Genomic DNA, 9,761 nt, shown 5'->3' with positions numbered 1-9,761 from the left:
GGGGTATATATAGCCTCCACACAAAATCCAACCGTTACACAGTTTTCCAATCTCGGTGGGACCGAATCAATAAACTCGGTCGGACCGAAAATGTAAACCTAGTGACCGTTAGAGATTTCGGTGGGACTGACATGCAACTCGGTAGGACCGATATGGTTAGGGTTTGGGCATAACGTAATCTCGGTGAGACCGATTACACAAACTCGGTGAGACCGAATTTGGTAATTAGCTAACCAGAGAGTTGGTCAGGCAAACTCGGTGGGACCGATTTGCTCTTTCGGTGAGACCGAGTGGAACTCGGTGAGACCAAAAAGTTACAAAGGGGAAACACTGAGTTTACATTGCAATCTCGGTGGGACCGATTCGCTCTTTCGGTGAGACCGAAAAGTTACGAAAGGGAAACAGAGAGTTTGCAACCCCATCTCGGTGAGACCGAGATCCCTATCGGTAGGACCGAATTGCTAGGGTTTGGCAGTGGCTAATGACAAGTGAAACTCGGTGGCGCCGGATAGAAGAATCGGTAGGACCGAGTTTGGCTTAGGGTTTAGGTCATATGTGGATATGGGAAAGTAGTTGAGGGTTTTGGAGCATATCACTAAGCACATGAAGCAAGAGGCTCATTAAGCAACACCTCATCCCTCCTTGATAGTATTGGCTTTTCCTAAAGACCCAATGTGATGTTGGATCACTAAAATATAAAATGAAGAGTCTTGAGCATTTGAGCTTGAGCCAATGCTTTGTCCTTAGCATTTTGAGGGTTCCACTTTCACATCCATGCCATGCCAATCATTGAGCTTTCCTGAAATAATCATCTTGGAATAGCATTAGCTCAATGAGCTATATGTTGTTATGAATTACCAAAACCACCTAGGGATAGTTGCACTTTCAAACTGGATGCCCCGGAAGGCATCCCCTCTTTCGTCTACTTCCATCGGTAATTTTACTTGGAGCTATATTTTTATTCACCACATGATATGTGTTTTGCTTGGAGCGTCTTGTATTATTTGTGTCTTTGTTTGTTAGTGTGCCACAACCATCCTTGCTGTACACACCTTTTGAGAGAGCCATACATGAATTGGAATTTGATAGAATACTCAATGTGCTTCACTTATATCTTTTGAGCTTGATAGTTTTGCTCTATGTGCTTAACTTATATCTTTTGAGCGTTGTAGTCCTGCTCTATGTGCTTCACTTAGATCTTTTAGAGCACGGTGGTGGATTTGTTTTAAAGAAACTATTGATCTCTCATGGTTCACTTAAATTATTTTGAGAGTCTTAAATAGCATGGTAATTTGCTTAATAATAAGATGCTTGGTATTCAAGATTTGTGAAACTTTCTTTTGAGTGCGTTGAATACTAAGAAAAGATTGATGCTTGATAATTGTTTTGAGATATGGAGGTGATAATATTAGAGTCATGCTAGTTGAGTAGTTGTGAATTTGAGAAATACTTGTGTTAAAGTTTGTGATTCCTGTAGCATGCACGTATGGTGAACCGTTATGTGATGAAGTCGGAGCATGATTTATTTATTGATTGTCTTCCTTATGAGTGGCGGTCGGGGACGAGCGATGGTCTTTTCCTACCAATCTATCCCCCTAGGAGCATGCGCGTAATACTTTGCTTTGATAACTTCTAGATTTTTGCAATAAGTATATGAGTTCTTTATGACTAATGTTGAGTCCATGGATTATACGCACTTTTTCCCATCCTTCCACCATTGCTAGCCTCTCTAATACCGCGCACTTTTCGCCGGTATCATACACCACCATATACCTTCCTCAAAACAGCCACCATACCTACCTATCATGGCATTTTCCATAGCCATTCCGAGATATATTGCCATGCAACTTTCCACCGTGCCGTTTATTATGACACGCTCCATCATTGTCATGTTGCTAGCATGATCATGTAGTTGACATCGTATTTGAGGCAAAGCCACCGTTCATAATTCTTTCATACATGTCACTCTTGATTTATTGCATATCCCGGTACACCGCCGGTGGCATTCATATAGAGTCATATTTGTTCTAAGTGTTGAGTTGTAATTGTTGAGTTGTAAGAAAAATAAAAGTGTGATGATCATCATTTTTAGAGCATTGTCCCAAGTGAGGAAAGGATGATGGAGACTATGATTCCCCCATAAGTCGGGATGAGACTCCGGACGAAAAAAAAGAGGCCATAAAAAAAGATAAAAGGCCCAAATAAAAAAATGAGAGAAAAAGAGAGAAGGGACAATGTTACTATCCTTTTACCACACTTGTGCTTCAAAGTAGCACCATGATCTTCATGATAGAGAGTCTCTCATTTTGTCACTTTCATATACTAGTGGGAATTTTTCATTATAGAACTTGGCTTGTATATTCCAATGATGGGCTTCCTCAAAATTGCCCTAGGTCTTCGTGAGCAAGAGAGTTGGATGCACACCCACTTAGTTTCTTTTGATGAGCTTTCATATACTTATAGCTCTAGTGCATCCGTTGCATGGCAATCCCTACTCACTCACATTGATATCTATTGATGGGCATCTCCATAGCCCATTGATACGCCTAGTTGATGTGAGACTATCTTCCCCTCCTTTTGTCTTCTCCACAACCACCATTCTATTCCACATATAGTGCTATATCCAAGGCTCAGGCTCATGTATTGCATGAGGATAGAAAAAGTTTTGAAAATGTTAAAGTATGAAACAATTGCTTGGCTTGTCATCGGGGTTGTGCATGATTTAAATACACTACAAGAAACCTGTTAATACGTGACGGATTTCTGTTGACGTTCTCAGAAATCGTCACAGACAATGACAATTTCTCTTATCCATCACGGAAATCGTCATGGATCAGCAGGATGTGACTGCCCTCCCAAAAAGGTAGCCCCTTTATGATGGACATCACTGGCCGTCACAAAAATTGTCACCATTTGACTTGCTAGTGCTTAGTTGTTTCTTTCTTTATACACCATCCGGACCGTCACCGATTGCCGCCGATGTGTCCTGTGTGACTTTTATTTGTCCCATATGTCAGTTGGATATAGCCAATGGTTTATATGTATTATAAAAAGTTAAAACTAAAAGAGAACGCGCGAACTTTCCAGAGCGCACGCGGAAATGTAAATTTTTAAGTCGCCCACGCGGCCGGTGGCCAAAATTTCGAGCCAGACTACTTAAGCCCACGAGCCACACCCATGTCACCCTAATCCCCATTCTCTCCTCCCTTCCTCAGCCACCACAGCCGCCCGCGCCCGATTCCTGCGATTGCAGCGGCTATAGCCGGCGCGGAGCACACCACCAAGCTCGCCTCGCTCCGGTCCATCCTCCCCTCCGGCAAGATTTCCCCCTCCTGGCTTCTACCGCTTTCCCAAAATCCACTCCCGTGCTAGGTTTTAGACTCCAGCACCGCCTTCGTCATCGGCGCATCCCCGGCGGCCTCTGGCGGCTCTTCTTCGTCGTCTACGGCACCCCCACGCGCGCCCTCGCCTCCTTGTGGTCCACCTTGAGCAGGGCGGCGTGGAGGATCTCCTCCCGCAGGATCCATGGACGTGGCGCACCCTGTATTCGCCTGTCCGGGACGAGGGCGGGCACGGCGAGCTTGTCCTTCTCGACGACGATGCCGGCGAACGCTGGTGCTCCTCCTCGTCGACCTCTAAGGAGGAGCGCCGTTACAACATAAGCACGTCCTGCCGCTGAACCCCCTTCTCCCCCATCCAGTGGCGCGTGTAGGACGTCGGCAAATCCAGTAACCCCTTGGCCTCTGTCTCCTGTCCTCTAGCTCCAATAGTTTTTATTTATTGTTAAGGTACATGAATCACTCTGGAATGATTCTGATATGTATGTACATCGACTTGGTTCTTGAGCAGGAGGAGTTAATGCAGAATCAATATCAGAACCATCAGAAGTTCAGGATTGGGCGTGGTGTTATTTTGCTCCAGTTTCTGACAGAGCCATATATGTACGTATATCTATGTTGTCTGCAGTATGCTAGTATGTTCAAATCATCATTCCAATCCATATATACCACATTAAAATTATATTACATGCATCGAGAGTATGTCAACGCAATGCAAGCACAATGTCTTTCCCTTTGTCATCTTGATAAACTACACTTTTCAGTATCTCTGCTGCTTAGGGCATCTCCAGCAGTTGGCCTTCCAGGGGGCGTCTAAAAGCGCCGCCTAGGATTGAGCTGGCGAAAAAACGGCACTGGGGGCGAGTCGGTCCCCGGCCGTCGGCCCCCAGGGCCGCCCCCAGGCGCGTATCTTAAAAAAAACAGAACCGTGATGTGCACCATGTGTAGGTGGCGTATAGTCAGTTCCCTTCACTCTCCCTCTCCTAGCTTTACAGTTTTTACCCATCTTTTATTTTGAATTCAGAAATTTATGACAGCTTTATGTTCATTTCCTACATAACAGTCGTAGGTAGGAGTTTGTGGCTTTGTGATTGTAGTTGTATATCATGATGTGCACCATGTGTTTTCTTAAACTGCAGAAACTCTGTTACAAAAAACTGTGTATACAGGAGCGGCACAACTCAACTAAATAGTTCATTTAGATGCTTAATTGAGAGATGATAGGGTCCCAACAGCGATACAATATAGTCTGGGTTGTTTTTAAGATAACTCGGACACCAGTTGGCAGGTTATCATAACTGTCGCTTAGAGGCTGATTTTTTACTAATAATTATAGCTCATTTAGAAAGGGAGCATGACTCCACCAATGGAGATGCACCTTTCTGTCATTAAAATTTAAACGCTCAATATAGTTATATTTTTCACGTATGTCGCAGTGGAGAGTCAAAATATGGCCTCTTTTTATTAGGAAATTATATCTTTGGATATTTTGGGTACATTCCTTCAATTTTTGCATCGCAATCTCTCCGTAATACTCCTTCATTATGTTTCTAAATGTATTTTGTTTGTTCTAGAATAAAACATGTACTGCATTTTGCATCATGTAAATGCGTTGGTTCTGATCATAACTCCACTTTTGTCCTGTATGTTTTGTGAAATGGAGTAATTAACTTCAATTCTTAATGTGTTTCACATCTTTGACATGTACAGTTCATATAGCTAATGTGGTTCTGAGTATGTTTACGATGAGCATTAGTTTTAGATTGCATAATTATTCTTATAGCAGTTTTTTCAGAACTGATGACAGTGGGAAAGGCTCCCACTGACTTTACATTAATATGTTAGTGTGTCAAAACAGTCCAATCAGTTTATGTTACATGATGAGAAGGAGGTGGGGGGAGGGGTCAGGAGAAGTAAATATGAGTGGCCTAGTAAGAATTACCATGTGGCTACCAAGGACAGAATGTAGGGGCCAAGCTCCTGTTCATAGATAACATAGGAATACGTTTTCAAGCTTACTTAGTGTTGTAATATCATTGTTGTCCAGTATATTATTATGATATGTTTTTGCAAAATAACTAGCCTGTGTAGAAGCATGTGTTGTTAACTGGTACTCCCTCCGTCCCAAAATACTTGTTGGAGCAATGGATAAAAAAATGGATGTATGTAGAACTAAAATACGTCTAGATACATCCATTTCTCCGACAAGTATTTTCGGACGGAGGGAGTATCATCTAATTGATATGCGGCTAGCACTTTTCATCACAGAATATTTAGCTGGGCTGCATGTCTTATCGAGTTTAGTGTAGTGGAACTTTTTATGTCAAATAACCACAATGGAGTTTAGTTCTTTTCTCCCTACCAACTCTGTTGACCTATGTATATTCATCATTCCTTTTTGTTGTCGCTAGTTGTTTCTTTTCCCATGTTTGATTAAATTTGTTGCACCACTTTGCATCCAGGGAGTGAAAAAAATTATAGAACCTTATAACGTGTAGTTAGCTACTTCTAGTTTTACCTACTTGCTATAATATTTTATAATGTGACATAATTTTCATCATGTGGAAGATATTGGTTTTTGGGAGCATTTTCAACAACAAAGATGTGCATGCTGATGACTTTGGTGTGCAGAAACATGGGATGACCCCTAGTCAATGTTTGACGAGAGCTGGCCTCGATTGATTTGGGCGTTACTGGTTGTAGAGTAGCATAGTGTACTTTGAGACATGCTTGTACAATTAATGTTTTTTGTGTCTTCTTTTTGCTCCCGTACTGGTATACTTTTGGTGTACTTCTGTAATTTTCTTTTTTAATGACAGGAGCATATATTTTTCGTCAAATTCTTAGTGGCTTGAAATTTTCATGGACCAAGAGAAATGAGAGATGGGCCAATGTCTTGGACTGAAATTAGTGGGCCTTACTTGAAATTATTATGGGCAGCCACTTTTGGACTCAACTGAAATTTACTAGGCCAAAACTTTAGATGGGCTGATTACTACATGGGCTGCCACGTCAGATCCATGTCAGATGATGATTTGGTCGGTAAGTTAACGCCGTTATGAGTATGTCAGTTAACTGTTATCCATGACAGTCAAGAACCGTCATGGTCCATGACGGTTTTGGATGATCCGTCATGGAGTGTGCGGTGGTAAAATTATGACGCGATATACATGACGGATTTTGAATCCGTCACGTATGCCCTTCCATGACAGTTTTGCACAGGCCTGTGACGGATTCATTCTGTCATGAATTAACAGAATTCTTGTAGTGATACTTTGTGTGGTGAAGATAGAGCATAGCCAGACTATATGATTCTGTAGGGATAACTTTCTTTGGCCATGTTATTTTGAGAAGACATAATTACTTTATTAGTATGCTTGAAGTGTTATTATTCTTTATGTCAATATGAACTTTTGTCTTGAATCTTTCTAATCTGAATATCCATACCACAATTAAGAAATTTTGCATTGAAATTATGCCAAGTAGCACTCCGCATCAAAAATTCTCTTTTTATCATTTACCTACTCGAGGACGAGCAGGAATTAAGCTTGGGGATGCCTGATACGTCTCCAACGTATCTATAATTTTTGATTGCTCCATGCTATATTATCTACTGTTTTGGACTATATTGGGCTTTATTTTCCACTTTTATATTATTTTTGGGACTAACCTATTAACCGGAGGCCCAGCCCAGAATTGCTGTTTTTTGCCTATTTCAGTGTTTCGAAGAAACAGAATATCAAACGGAGTCCAAACAGAAAAATCCTTTTTGGAACGTGATTTTCTTCTCGGATAAGACCCAGGAGACTTGGACCCTACTCCAAGAAGTACCGGAGGCGGTCACGAGGGTAGGGCGCCCCCCTACAGGGCGCGCCCCCTGCCTCGTGGGCCCCTCGGTGCTCCACCGACGTACTCCTTCCTCCTATATATACCCACGTACCCCCAAACGATCAGAACAGGAGCCAAAAACCTAATTCCACCGCCGCAACTTTCTGTATCCACGAGATCCCATCTTGGGGCCTGTTCCGGAGCTCCGCGAGAGGGCCGTCATCACGGAGGGCTTCTACATCATCATAGCCTCTCCGATGAAGTGTGAGTAGTTTACCTCAGACCTTCGGGTCCATAGTTAGTAGCTAGATGGCTTCTTCTCTCTTTTTGGATCTCAATACAATGTTCTCCCCCTCTCTTGTGGAGATCTATTCGATGTAATCTTCTTCTTTTCGGTGTGTTTGTGAGACCGATGAATTGTGGGTTTATGATCAAGTCTATCTATGAATAATATTTGAATCTTCTCTGAATTCTTTTATGTATGATTGGTTATCTTTGCAAGTCTCTTCGAATTATCCGTTTGGTTTGGCCAACTAGATTGGTAGTTCTTGCCATGGGAGAAGTGCTTAGCTTTGAGTTCAATATTGCGGTGTCTTTCCCAGTGACAGAAGGGGCAGCAAGGCACGTATGGTATCGTTGCCATCGAGTATAAAAAGATGGGGTTTATTTCATATTGCATGAATTTATCTCTCTACATCATGTCATCTTGCTTAAAGGCGTTTACTCTGTTTTTAATCTAATTAACTCTAGATGCGCTGGATAGCGGCGATGAGTGGCGTAATAGTAGTAGATGCAATCGTTTCGATCTACTTGTCACGGACGTGATGCCTATATACATGATCATGCCTAGATATTCTCATAACTATGCTCAATTCTGTCAATTGCTCAACAGTAATTTGTTCACCCACCGTATAGAATACTTATGCTTCAGAGAAGCCACTAGTGAAACCTATGGCCCCCGGGTCTATTCTCATCATATCAATCTCCATCACTTTAATCTTGTTTTGCTTATTTACTTTGCTTTTACTTTTTACTTTGCATCTTTATATCAAAAATACCAAAAATATCTATCTATCAGATCTCACTCTCGTAGGTGACCGTGAAGGGATTGACAACCCCTAATCGCGTTGGTTGCGGAGCTATCGCTGTTGTGCAGGTACGAGGGACTTGAGCGTGGGTCTACTGGATTGATACCTTGGTTCTCAAAAACTGAGGGAAATACTTACGCTACTCTGCTGCATCATCCCTTCCTTTTCGGGGAAAACCAAGGCAAGCTCAAGACGTAGCATTGGTCGGTGAGGATCAGGAACTCCGCGTGTTGCAAGTAAGGTCTCCATTGGTCCACCGCTACAAGGATTGCCAGGTACTCTTTCTCGTACGCAGACATCCCTTGGTACCTCGGGCAGAGAGCTTTGCTCATAAACGCGATCGGGTGACCACGTTGCTGGAGGACTGCTCCCACTCCTTTGTCGCCGGCGTCCGTCTCAATAACGAATTGCTGAGAGAAATCTGGCAAGGCAAGGACGGGGGCTGTGATCAGCTGATTCTTCAAAGCCTGGAAGGCTTGTTTTGTGATGGAAGTCCATACAAAGGGCGTTCCTTTCTTGAGCAGGTTGAACAAGGGCCGTGCGAGCATCCCAAAGTGCCGGATAAAGCGTCTGTAGTAGCCTGCAAGGCTGAGGAAACCTCGGACTTCTTTGACATTGGTCGGTGTTGGCCACTCCGCCACGGATTTCACCTTGCTTGGTTCTGTAGCCACCCCCTTGGAACTGATGACGTGCCCCAGATATGTCAGTTGTAGTTGACCGAACGCACACTTACTCAGCTTGACTTTCCATTGATCCCTGCGCAACAAGGCCAAGACCTGCCGAAGATGCTCCTTGTGTTCATAGAGTGTGCGGTTGAAAATGAGGATGTCATCGAAGAACATCAACACACATTTCCTGTTGACCGGTTTCAGAGTTGTGTAAACTGCTCCATTGAAGTGACCTCCCACCGAGCCAAACGATAACACCTTGAATTCAAACTGCCCGAAGTGGGTTTGGAATGTTGTTTTGAACTCATCACCTTCAGCGATCCGTATCTGATGATACCCTGCTCGCAGGTCTAACTTAGAGAACCACTGAGCTCCTTGTAGCTCGTCCAATAATTCCTCAATTATAGGGACCGAAAACTTCGCCACGCATGTGAGAGCATTGAGCTGCCTGTAATCGACACACATTCTCCATGTGACATCCTTTTTCTTGACCAAGATCACCGGGGATGAGAATGGACTATTGCTGGCTTGGATCACCCCCGATTTCAAGAGTTCTGCAACTTGTCGCTCTATCTCATCTTTTTGCTCCGGCTTGTGTCTGTATGCTCTTATACTGAAAGGTTGAGCTCCTGGAAGCAGTTGTATCTTGTGATCACACGAGCGCTTGGGTGGCAATCCTTCTCGCTCCCCAAAGACATCGACGAAATCGTTCAGGATAGGTTGCAGACATTCAGGAATCTGCTGTCCCTCCATTTGATCTTTAGATATGGGACACAGATGCACAATATTGCTGACAGCCTTGTTTTTACACAAGCTTTGGAGTTGCACTGCATTGATGA

This window comes from Triticum urartu, chromosome 5 (genome assembly GCF_003073215.2).
Source record: "Triticum urartu cultivar G1812 chromosome 5, Tu2.1, whole genome shotgun sequence".
NCBI classification, from domain to species: domain Eukaryota; kingdom Viridiplantae; phylum Streptophyta; class Magnoliopsida; order Poales; family Poaceae; genus Triticum; species Triticum urartu.
The sequence above is the reverse complement of the archived record's forward strand: the minus strand, read 5'-3'. Positions refer to the sequence as shown.